The 13,352-nt window shown below is 38.8% G+C and overlaps 1 pseudogene; it reads left to right on the plus strand.

The window, feature by feature from the left end:
• The first annotated feature begins 250 nt into the window (after positions 1 to 250).
• LOC104107230 (UPF0481 protein At3g47200-like) lies at positions 251 to 3,835 on the plus strand (annotated as a pseudogene).
• The last annotated feature ends 9,517 nt before the right edge of the window (positions 3,836 to 13,352 follow it).

Raw genomic sequence — 13,352 nt, forward strand, 5'->3', positions numbered from 1 at the left:
GTTGTACTTTCAATGCGGTTTTTTTTTTGTGAATTCAGATTTTTTTGCTCCATTGTGGATATTAAATACGTAAAAAGAAGCAAAAAAAAAAAAAAAACAACAACAACAAAGCCTCGAAAAATATTGAGGAAAATAATCATTGACTTTTCTCATTCTCTATTAGCTTCTATCATCGGAGACCATTGATGCAAACAAGGAAAATAACCATTGACTCGGAGTCAACGGATTTCTCATTATCTTCTCTCATTGGCCAACAATATTTTGTGTTGAAAGTTCAAAACAAGGCCATATATCAGATATTTTCGATTATCTGTATTATATAATATGAATATTTGATTTGATTCCTCTTATAACTTTGCAGGCCAGCTCTCATCATTCGGGAGAAGCAAGAGATCGAACCAACGAAAGAAGAAACAGCAAAACCAAAAAAAGGTCATTTTCTTTTTGCAATTTTCTCGTTCTATGCTAAACATATAAATAAGTTATATTCTTTGGTCAAGTATCTGATTGGCCAAAAGTATTTTTTTAAATTTTTTTTTAAAAACAGTTACTTTAGACAATGAAGGTGTTGGCCAAGTTTATGGTGAATAAATAAGTGCTTTTGAGTAGTAATAAAAGTTATATTTTAGTTTTTAAGTGGAAGTTAAAAAAGTAGCTTTTCCAAAAATAAGTATTTTTAATTTCTTTAAGAACAAGATTACCCAAATAAAAAATTCATCTTTACCAATTTAACTAGTAGTAACTTCCTTTTTCATAATTGACTAACGAAAGTACTTCTCAAATGATTTATCCAAACATAAACCGCTACTCTTTCAAATAACCTTTTTGACAAATAATTTTGATTAAAAATATTTTTCAAAATAAGGTACTTTCGGCGGCTTGGCGAAAGAAGCCCTTAATAGATATATTTCGTCTCAAAATTTTGCTTTAGATTTAAGACTCTTACTCATCGTCAGTTTGTGTGTTCTTTCGAAAATGTTGTTACAACTTAAAATTTTTTATACAACATCCACCTTATTGAAATCGTTTGTGCGTTTAGTTTCTCGAGGTTTTATGCATTAATTAATATTCAAGCTAAATTAACCGTAGTTACTGACCGAATAAACTGAAACTCAAAGGAGAAAAGTCGAATCATACCAAATTAATTAGGTATAATATTGGTATAATATTTTAAGAAATCAAATACCAAAAATACTGTAACGAAATATTTAAATACCGTATCGTATTGACAGACAAATACCCCACTCTCTAACATACATATGACAGTTTTTATTACTCCCACGTGTTTTCATTTTCTTAAAGAGTAGAAAAGTCTAATACTCCATCAAATTCCCATTAATTTTTGATGATATAAAAAGACAAAGTACATAAAGTTTCAGATATGGATAATAGAGCTATGTGCTTTCAATTAATTAAAAATTAATGTACCCTTCCTGATGTTTTTATTTTTTTTGTAGAACCATTTAGTTCTTTCAATCTAAGAATTAAAATTTCTAACAGGTTATGGCAAGTCATTTGATTATTAATAATAATAGCCATCTATGTCTAGAAAATTAAAAAGAATTTGATACCATACCATTTTAACCCGACCTGTCTTTAATAGGAATTACAGTTCAAGAAAGTTATTTAAGAGGGATGGCACACTCTATTGAGATTACCCCAATAAATCATCGAACTCGGCTGCTTCATCAAACTACGGAACATGAGGTATCCCCCCCCACACACACACTCTCTCCCACTCTCTCTCCCTCAACATGTACAAGCATTACGTTGTTACTTTATTTTTGTGAAGGAAAACCTTAGAGCAACGATAAAGTTGTCTTTATATGACTTATATGTCACGGATTCGAGGCATGAAAACAGTCACTAAGGCTGGTATTAGGGTAGATTGTCTACATCACAGTGATCACACTCCTTAGGGTGTGACCCTTCCCTGAACCCTGTGTGAACATGAAATGCCTTGTGCACTGGGCTGCCCTTTTTGTTTTGTTGTGTTTTCGTACAAAAAGTAGGAAATGTTTAGGAATTTGATTTTTGATTTTAATTTGGTTTATAGATTTAGCAAACGAACATAATTCGGTTGGTTTGATAAATGAAAAAATTTCACCAAACCGACCTATGTACATCCAACTTTGTCATATAAAGAAGTTTTGCTCATACTTCTTTTTCACGCAGTTTTAACCTCAAACTTTTGTAATTTAGCTTGAAACTCCTATAACTCTTTTCCATTAATTTGAGATAGAAGAAGGGAGGAATGTGGATCAATTCGAGACAAATCAAATTCTTGATGAAATATATTTAGATTTGTACCATTCATCTACCAAATCTTGTACCATATTCAGAGTAAGTGTGGGACTAAGTGAATCAAATCCAGATGCTTATAAGTCAATGTTGGTCTCTATTGGTCCTTACCATAAGAAGAATTCACAACTACGCTCAATGGAGAATTATAAATTGCGTTACCTACAACGATTTCTCAGGAGGAAAGTAGGGCTTGATGTGAAAACTTGCATTAGTGAATTGGAGAAATTGAAGGATGAGGCACTAAAGTGTTATGATGATATAGAGGATATTTATAGTGATAACAATACTGGTCAATTTTTGAAAATGTTGTTGGTTGATGGTTGTTTTATAGTTGAGTTTATTCGGGAGCGTTGTGGAAGGAAGCCAACAGAAAAAGATATTATTATCCCCTACAGTTGCATAGATGGTCAAGTACGTCGAGATTTGTTATTACTAGAAACCCAACATCCTTTCTTTGTCCTCACTAAGCTTCACAACATGACTATGGATCCAATCAGGGGCGGATTTAGGGGCGGAAGCGTGTTCACCCTAACCCCTTTCGTCACTGGATCCAATAGTACCATTCCTAAAATTGGTGAAAGAGACCTTTAATTCTTCCTTCTTGAAGATGAGTCATGCATCCTTTCTTGAGATTGAAAGTGATGCCAAAAACATCAAACATTTACTTCAACTAGTACATATGTCATGTCACCCTTTGGAGAAGAAAACTAGCCTTACTCTTGAAAACCCTAGTTTGGAAATGGAACATTGCACGAAAGGCTTATGTTGGAATCCTTTACAAATGGTTAGATTGAAAAATATGCCAAATGGTAAGGACCACCAAACATGGGATGCTAACATGCCGAATGCAACAGAGCTTCGCGAAGCTGGAGTTACATGTTCAAAAATTGGAAAAATTTATAGAAGATTGGAAGATCACGACCTTGGAGATAACACAAGTTTATTTGACATTAAATTTGAGAATGGAGTGATGACAATCCCTTGTTTTGAAGTCTTTGACTGTACAGAGATGATCCTGAGAAATCTTATAGCATACGAGCAACAATCATCTGATGTACATCCTAGATATTTCAGTGATTTTTCCATTTTTATGGATTATCTTATCGACTCGGACAAAGATGGGAGTTTGCTTCGCCAGAAAGGAATCATCAAGAACGAGATAGGAGAGGACAAAAGAGTGGCTAGCCTTTTTAACAAAATTGGGGAAGGGGTTGCCATTTCTTATGACTTCTATTACAAACAAGAATACTTGATGTTAGTTCAACATTGTGAAAAACCATGGAACCGAATGAAGGCAAGTTTGAGGCATAATTATTTTAACAGTCCTTGGGCGGGAGCTTCAACTGTGGGAGCCGTCATACTCCTCATACTCACAGCTATACAGACTGTTCTAGCTTTCACAGGTGGTGTTAAGTAGTTTGAATGTCTCCATTGTAGAGTTTCCTCACAACTCCAGACATGCAATTTACTGCATCAAAGCTTGTGCATTAATGGCGTGAGAACTATAATAAAATGAAAGTCTTTTCTTTTCTCTGATTGTGTCTTCGTAGAAGTAGCAGATTTTCAATTATCAACCTCTTCTCTCTTTGTAACAAAAATATAAACAACTATTATTACACCTCAATCTCAAACTAATTGGGTCAGTTGTATCAATCCTTACCATCTATTTTCGTTACTGATAATAAGGGTCTCGCAATGTTTAGGGAAAACAAGCTTATGTGAGCATACTTTATCTAAGGGAAGTTGTTTATGATGACTCAAAAATGACTCATGCAACAGAGGATAACTAACCACATTATAATGAAGATAACGATGCAAACTCAAGATAATTTCAATGTGAGCATACTTTTAAAGAATAAATTACAGTAACACATCAAGTATTAATCAAACTCGTGTATTAATCGAGTAATAGAGAGTGAGAAATGGGCCTTTCGTTAGCAAAAAATTCCTCAAACGCTAAAAACCAATAATCTGTAAAAATGTGTGTGCTGTCAATGTGAGGGAATCTTTGTTGGAAAATATCAAAATCAAAATGTGCTAGTGTGTGAATGTAAGGTTATTACGGGTGGATAGGGCGGAATATTAATTGGGAGGTGGAAGAATTTTATTGATTCTCTTGCTTTTTCATCATCATTAGTTTTAATTAGACAAACATGAAATAACGAAAAACTAACTAATTACTTAGATGCAACGACTGTATATCCCAACAGTTCACTTTTTTCTGGTGAAATCTATAGAATATTTTTTGCTAGAGTTCCATTATTCTTAACCAAAATAGGAGCAATGAAATAGTTTTTAAACGTGTATTTATTTTATTCATCTTTAGATGCAATGAGGATTTGTTTTATGTCACGACCCAAAATTTCAACATGTCGTGATGACGCCTATCTCGATACTAGACAGGCCGATAATCTCAATAAATCAAAACTTCTATTTAAGGTTGAAAATATAATATTTAAATACAATATAAAATTCCACAATTACTAATACAAACACTCCCCCAAAACCTGGTGTCACTGAGTACATGAGTATCTAATATGAATACAAGTGTGGAAAATATGGTCCATAACAGTCTGAGACCAAATACTGTAAATAAGGAGATAAGGAAGGAGAGGCAAGGTCTGCGAAATACAGCAGTTACCTCTGAATCTCCGGAAAATCAACTGTGCGAAAGAATCAACACCCGCTATGACCGTGAATACCTGGATCTGCACACGAAGTGCAGGGTATAGTATGAGTACAACCAACTCAGCAAGTAACAATAATAAATAAGGAACTGAAGGTAATGACGAGTTACACAGTTACATTTCATTTCTAGTAATTCCAGCAAAGAATAGACATGCTTTCAAATCCGACAATTTAAGCCAAATCAATTTTATATTGTTCAAGTTCATGTAATCCGGATATAAAATCTTTCAGAGAATTTCACAACAATGACAGATAGCAACTAAGTACAATAACAAATGAAAAGCAAGTACTGCCTCTCAGGCCAATAATTACACCACTCGTCACAACAACTCATACACTCGGCTCTCAGCCCTTAGCACTCACACTCAATGGGTATCCGCGCTCACTGGGGGTGTACAGACTCCGGAGGGGCTCCTACAGCCCAAGCGCTTTAATCTGCACGGACAACTCATGTGCCATAATATAAATATCTGGATCTGCACGGCCAACTCACGTGCTGCACGGCCAACTCACGTGCTATAGTATAATATAAGGATCCGCACAACCAACTCACGTGCTGCACGGCCAACTCACGTGCAATAGTATAATATAAGGATCCGCACGGCCAACTCACATGTTACACGGTCAACTCACGTGCAACAGTATAATATAAGGATCCGCACGGCCAACTCACGTGCAATAGTATAATATAAAGATCCGCACGGCCAACTCACGTGCTGCACGGTCAACTCACGTGCAATAGTATAATATAAGGATCCGCACGGCCAACTCACGTGCTGCACGGCCAACTCACGTGCAATAGTATAATATAAGGATCCGCACGGCCAACTCACGTGTTGCACGGCCAACTCACGTACTATAGTATAATATCTCACAATCAGTCCCTCGGCCTCACTCAGTCATAAAGCTCTCCAATCTCTCGGGGCTCTCAAAAATCATAAAAATCAGCCCAAACAACAATGATATGATACATCAATAATGAACAATAGAAACTGAGATAAAATAATCAAGTAAGCTGTGACTGAGTACAAAATAATAATTTAAACAGATAATTCAATATGTACACGACCTATGTGGGTCCCAATAATACCAACATATAGCCTAAACATGATTTCTAGCAAGACTTATAGTCAGGTTTCCATAACACATAGAGAGCACATAACTATCAACAAGTTATTCAGCTTTACAGTTTCCACGGGTCGGATCAAGTCACAATCCCCTCGGTACACGCCCACACACCCGTCATCTAGTATGTGCGTCACCTCCAAAATAATTTCATGATACCAAATTCCGAGGTTTCATACCCTCAGGACCAGGTTTAAAAATGTTACTTACCTCCAACCGTGAAATTCTTATTCCTCTAAGCCTTTGCCTCGTGAATTGGCCTCCAAACGCCTCGAATTTAGTCACAATTAACTCGTTTCAGTCAATACAATTCATTGAAATTATTTCCATAAGAAAATGCTAATTATCCATAAAAATCTGAAATTTAGCTCAAACATCGCGACCACATCTCAAAACCCGATAAAAGTTACAAAACCCGATAACCCATTCAATTACGAGTTCAACCATACTAATTTCACTCAAATCCGACTCCAGATCGGTGTTCAAATCCCAAAATTTTATTTTTATGAAATTTCTACAATTTTTCCCAAATTTCCATCTCAAAGTACTAATTAAATGATGAAATCAGTGATATATTCATGTATATTAACCAGATCTGAGTTAGAATCACTTACCCCGATGAATTTTTTGAAAACCCCACGAAAAATCGTCTCAAACCGAGCTCCCAAAGTCTAAAAATGAAATAATAACCTAAACTTCGGATATATAGTACATCCTCTGAACTTCCAAGGTGCGTTCCGCACAAAAATGGCATGGCCGCACATCCCCAGCTCCTGCGGTCGCACAAAAATAGTGCGGCCGCACTTCACAACCTTCTCCTCTACCAGGCTTGAGTAAATTGATCATAACTTTCTCTACAGATGTTTGAATTATGATTTCTTTACATTTCTGGAAATTAGACACGAAGAGCTATAACTTTTGTTTTTGAATCATCTCAAAAGTCTTTGTCGATCAAAAGATATAAGCTTCCGAAATCGGACCAGAGAATCTGCAGAACTCCCTGGAGTGCGGCCGCAGATAGAATTGTGCGGTCCGCGCCCCTCCTCTGAGGTCCGCATTTTTCTGCTGCGGTCCGCACTCTTATGTGTGGTCCGCGCCCTTCCTTCGCCTCAGCACCCAAAAATGTGTGGTCCGCACCCCCAAAAGTGCCAGGACAATATTAGAGTGCTGAAATGACAAACTCGCTCAAAACTCACCCCGAAACTCATCCGGAACCTCTCGGACACGAATCATATATGCATTTCAATCATAAAACATGCTACGGACCTTCTCGCGCACTCAAAACACTGAAAAGAGATCATCTTTACCCGATATTGACCATGGACAAACTCCCAAATTTCTTAACTTTATTAATCTCTCAACCAATGATCTAAAAATACACCCAAGCCCCTCGGGACCTCAACCAAATATACCAATACGTTCCATAACATAACACAGACCTACTCGAGGCCTCAAATCACATCAAAACGTTGAATCGCACCTCAAATCAAAATCTATGAACTTTAAACTTTTAAATTTTATATCTTGTGCCGAAACACATCAAATCAATCCGGAATGACTTCAAATTTTGCGCACAAGTCATATATTACATAACAAAGCTATTCAAATTTCCACAATCGGATTCTCACCCCGATATCAAAAAGTCAACCCCCGGTCGGACTTCCCAAAAATTCGACTTTCGCCATTTAAAGCCTAATTCCACTACGGACCTCCAAATAATTTTTCGGACACGCTCCTAAGTCCAAAATCACCATACAGAGCTATTGGAATTATCAGAATTCGAATCCGAGGTCATTTACTCATAAGTCCCCATCTGGTCAACTTTTCTAACTTAAATTTTCAATTATGAGACTAAGTGTCTCATTTAACTCCAAATTCCTTCCGGACCCGAACCAAGTAACCCGGTAAGTCATGAACAATTATTGGGCATAAATTGAGCAGAAAATATAGGAACAGAGTTATAATACTCAAAATAACCGGCCGGGTCGTTACATCTTAACTGTTTATATCTTCTTTTTTTAGCCAAATTTCGTAAAAAATCAATGAAACTCCATTATATTAAGCCAAATAAAAATTGTGATGACCCAAAAGGTCATATTTAAATTTAATAATTATTTCTGTGATCTAAGACCTCGAAAAGTACTATGCATCATTCCTCGACTTGCGTACGCAGTCCGTATAATTTTCCGAAAAGTTTTTATATGAAAAATTGATTAAAATATGAAATAGAGTCTTAAAACTCAATTAAGTTGACTTTGGTCAATATTTTTAGCAAATAGACCCGGATCAGTATTTTAACAGTTCCATTAGATGCGTCTCGTGACTTGAGACTTGGGCGTATGCCCGAAATTTAATTTGGAGGTCCTTAGCTCAAGTTATGACCATTTAACGGAAACTAGAAATTTAAAGGCTAAAGATTTTCAAGTTTGACTACGGAGTTGACTTTTTAATATCGGGGTCAGAATCCAATTCTGGAAATTGGAATAGGTCCGTTATGTCATTTATGACTTGTGTGCAAAATCTGAGGTCAATCGGACTTGATTTGATATATTTCGGCATCGAATGTAGAAGTTGAAAATTTTTAAGTTCCTTAAACTTGAATTGTTGTGTGATTTGTGGTTTTAGCGTTGTTTGATGTGATTTGAAGTTTCGACTAAGTTCGTATGATGTTTTAGGACTTGATGGTGTATTTGGTTGAGGTCTCGGGGGCCTCGGGTGAGTTTCAGATGGTTAACAGGTTGAATTTTGGACTTGAAACTTTGCTGGAATTTTTCTGATGCACTGTCTGGTTTCCTTCTTCGCGTTCGCGAAAGGGGTATCACGTTCGGGAAGAGGAACTGGAGGCAGGAAAAATTTACTCTTCACGTTCGCGAAGACTTCCACGCGTTCGCGAAGGGGTAAATGGCAGTGTACATCGCGAACGCGTGGGAGCGTTCGCGTTCGCGTAGAAAGGCGATGCCTGGCCAGGCACCAGGCGATAAGGCTTCGCGTTCGCGAAGGCCAAGTTTGGCAAGGCATCGCGTTCGCGAGATTGCCTTCGCGTTCGCGAATAAGAAATCTGGGGCAACACAAAATTGTGCTTCTCGAACGCGAGGGTGCTATCGCGTTCGCGAAGAAGAAATTCCTGGACAGCAGAACTTAAGTTCTGGAAATGGGTTTTCGTCCCATTTTTTATTTTTCAAGATTTTGAGCTCGGGTAAGGCGATTTTTCACGGAAAAACATTGGGGTAAGTGTTCCTTATCCTATATTGATTATATTTCATGATTCCATACTCATTTACATTATGAATTCGTGAATTTATGGAAGAAAAATTAGATTTTTATAAAATCTTCCAAAAATATAAAATGAAGATTTGAAAGCCAATCCAATGTCGGAATTCGATAGTTTTTGACAAGGAATAGGAGAGAAATAATTATTATAACAATTAATTCGTGTCTTAAAATAATTTAAGATGTTTAAATAATTAAGCAAATAATTAATTGCTACTGGTCATTGTTTGATTCATAAATAAATTATAATTACCGTATGCCTTGATGCTTAATAGTTTCTCATTGAACGTGATATTTATTGGAGTATTTTTATTACATTTAAGAGTTATTAAAATATATGGGGGATACGGGTTGCACGCCGCAATAGATTTATTTAAAGTTTATATTGGGGGATCGGGTTGCACGCCGCAACAGATTTATTTAAAGTTTATATTGGGGGATCGGGTTGCACGCCGTAACAGATTTATTTTAAGTTTATATTGTTGGAGCGGGTTGCACGCCTCAAAAGAAACAAGTTGAGGGATTAAGAATGCTGAATTGACTTCAATTATTGATATTATTTACCGGTCTTACTACTATTCCTGTTATTATTATTATTATTATTATTATTATTGTGTACAGGTTAATGTAAGCGACCTGCCTTAGCCTCGTCACTACTTCGTCGAGGTTAGGCTCGGCACTTACAGAGTACATGGGGTCGGTTGTACTCATACTACACTTTGCACTTCTTGTGCAGATTTCGGAGTTGGTCACAACGACGTACCATAGACTTGCTCGGATTTCAGCTACCCAGAGGAGACTTGAGGTATAACTACACAGCATCCGCAGTTCTGAAGTCTCCGTCTACTTTATTTTAGCTGTGTATTTTCTTTCAGACAACTTTATTTTATCCAGACCCTTATTTGTATTATTTTAGAAGCTCGTGAACTTGTGACTCCAGTTCTGGGATGGTATTTAGATATCTCGTTTATTATCGATTATTCACTTTATTTCAGACTTTATTTTTGCATTTGTTTCGTTATTATTAATTAATTTAAAATTTTGTTAAAATGGCTAATTATATTCTAACGTTGGCTTGCCTAGTAAGTGAAATATTAGGCGCCATCACGGCCCCGAAGGTGAAAATTTCGGGTCGTGACAGTTGGTATCAGATCCCTAGGTTACATAGGTCTCATGAGTCACGAGCAAACTTAGTAGAGTCTGGAGGGTCGGTACGGAGACGTCTGTACTTATCTTTCAGAGGCTATAAAGTTTAGGAACAATATCACTTATTTCTTATTCTATTGTGCGATCTTATTCTATCATCGATAATTGAACCATTCTATTCTTATTCTCTCACAGATGGCGAGAACACGTAATACATCTACCAACGGACAGAGACCAGAGCCCTCGGTGGCAACTATGGCCAAGGGTAGAGGTCAAGGCCGAGGTCGTGCTAGAGGCCGAGGCAGAGGCAGAGGTAGAGCTCAATCTAGAGCTCGAGCAGCAGTGCCTGTTGTAGAACCTCAGGTGGATCTTCAGGAGGAGGTTCCAGTTCAGACTGTACCGGTTGGACCAGTTCAGGTCCCGAAAGGATTCATAGCTACTCCAGTGCTTTAGGACGCCCTAGTCCATTTGGTGAGTCTTATGGAGGGCGTGGCCCAGAATGGTACAATTCCAGTGGCACCAGCCATCTCACAGGCTGTGGGAGGAGAACAGCTCCCACTACTCCACCTCCGGAGTAGATGGCTCCCCAGTATCAGGCCTCAGCAGCCCCACTAGTTGGGGTAGTTCAACCAGTGGTTGCGGCACAAGCCGGTGATAGGCCCGCCATGTCTTCTGAGGCCTTATTGAGACTGGATAAGTTTACTAAGCTCTTTCCAGTTCACTTCAGTGGTACACCTTCTGAGGACCCACAGGATTATCTTGACCGTTGCCATGAGGTGCTACGAAACATGGGTATAGTTGAGACCAATGGGGTCGATTTTGCTGTATTTCATATGACATGTTCCACCAAGAGGTGGTGGAGAGATTATACATTGACTAGACCAGTTGGATTGCCAGCATTGACCTGGGAACAGTTCTCACGGCTATTTCGGGAGAAGTTTCTCCCTATTAGATTGAGAGAGGATTATCGCAGGCAATTTGAGCGTCTACAGCAGGGCAGTATGACTGTTACTCAGTATGAGTCCCATTTTGTGGATTTAGCTCGTCATGCTCTCCTTTTACTACCTACTGACGGAGAGAAAGTGAGGAGGTTTATTGAGGGACTCACTCACCCTATCAGGCTTCAGATGGCCAAGGAGACCGGAAGTGAGATTTCCTTTCAGGCGGCTACTAATGTCGCGAGGAGGATCGAGATGGTTCTTGCGTAGGAGAGAGGGCAAGGGTCTGATAAGAGGCCTCGTCAGTTCGATGGGTTCAGTGATGCCTCGTGTGGAGGCAGGGGTAATTTTGGTAGGGGTCATCCTCCCAGGCCGTTTCATTAAGCACTTCAGGCTTCTCACGGTACTTTAGGGAGTCACGGTCCTATTATGCCTTACTTTGGGCAGCCAGCATGTAGTGCACATTCAGATCCTATTAGTGCACCACCACTCCAGAGTCACTACAGCGGTTATCCGGCCCGTTCGAGTTAGCTTCAGCTTTAGCAGCCACGGCAGCAGGATGGGTGTTATGAGTATGAGAACATTGGTCACATGAGGAGGTATTGCCCTAGGTTATCAAGTAACAGATCTCGGCAGGATTCTCGTGCCATCATACCGGCACCGGTTGCTTCACCGCCTGCTCAGCCAGTTAGAGGTAGGGGTCAGGAAGCTAGAGGTGGAGGTCAAGCCATTAGAGGTAGAGGTCAGGCCATTACAGGTGGAGGCCAACCAGTTAGAGGCTGTCCCAGAGACGCAGTTCAGGGTGGTGGGGCCCAACCCCGATTTTATGCTTTTTCAGCAAGGCCGAAGGCCAAATCATCTGATACTGTAATTACAGGTATTGTTCCAGTTTTCCATAAAGATGCTTCAGTTCTATTTGATCCAGGATCTACTTATTCCTATGTGTCCTCTTATTTTGCTTCATATCTGGTGATGCCTCGTGATTTTCTAAGTGCTTCTGTGTGTATATCCACTACGGTGGGAGATTCTATCATGGTAGATCATGTCTATCGCTCGTGTGTGATTACTATTAGGAGGCTGGAGACTAGTGTGGATCTTTTACTTCTTGATATGGTAGATTTTGATGTAATCTTGGGTATGGATTGGCTGTCCCCTTATCATGCTATATTGGATTGTCACACCAAAACGGTGACCTTAGCCATGCCGGGATTACCTTAATTAGAGTGGAAAGGAACTCTTGTTCACTCTACCAGCAGGGTTATTTCTTATATGAAGGCTCGGTGTACGGTCGAGAATGGTTGTCTAGCCTATTTGGCTCATATTCGTGATTCTAGTGCAGATGTTCCTTATATGGATTCAGTTCCAGTTGTCCGTGAATTTTCAGATGTATTTCCTGCAGATTTGCCGGGGATGCCACCCGATAGAGATATTGACTTCTGTATTGATTTAGCTCCGGGCATTCAGCCCATTTCTATCCCACCATACCGTATGGCCCCGCCGGAGTTGAAAGAATTAAAGGATCAGTTACAAGACTTGCTTGATCAGGGATTCATTAGGCCCAGTGTCTCGCCCTGGGGTGCACCAGTATTATTTGTATAGAAGAAAGATGGTTCAATGCGAATGTGTATAGATTATCGACAGTTGAACAAGGTCACTATCAAGAACAAGTATCTGTTGCCAAGAATTGATGATTTATTCGATCAACTTCAGGGTTCCAAGGCATTTTCGAAGATCGATTTGAGGTCTGATTACCATCAGTTGAAGATTAGGGCATCCGATGTTCCTAAGACAGCTTTTCGGATTCGGTATGGGCATTATGAATTCCTAGTGATGTCATTTGGGCTGACAAATACCCTAACAACATTTATGGATTTGATGAAT

Source organism: Nicotiana tomentosiformis, chromosome 4, assembly GCF_000390325.3.
Source record: "Nicotiana tomentosiformis chromosome 4, ASM39032v3, whole genome shotgun sequence".
In the NCBI taxonomy this organism is placed as follows: domain Eukaryota; kingdom Viridiplantae; phylum Streptophyta; class Magnoliopsida; order Solanales; family Solanaceae; genus Nicotiana; species Nicotiana tomentosiformis.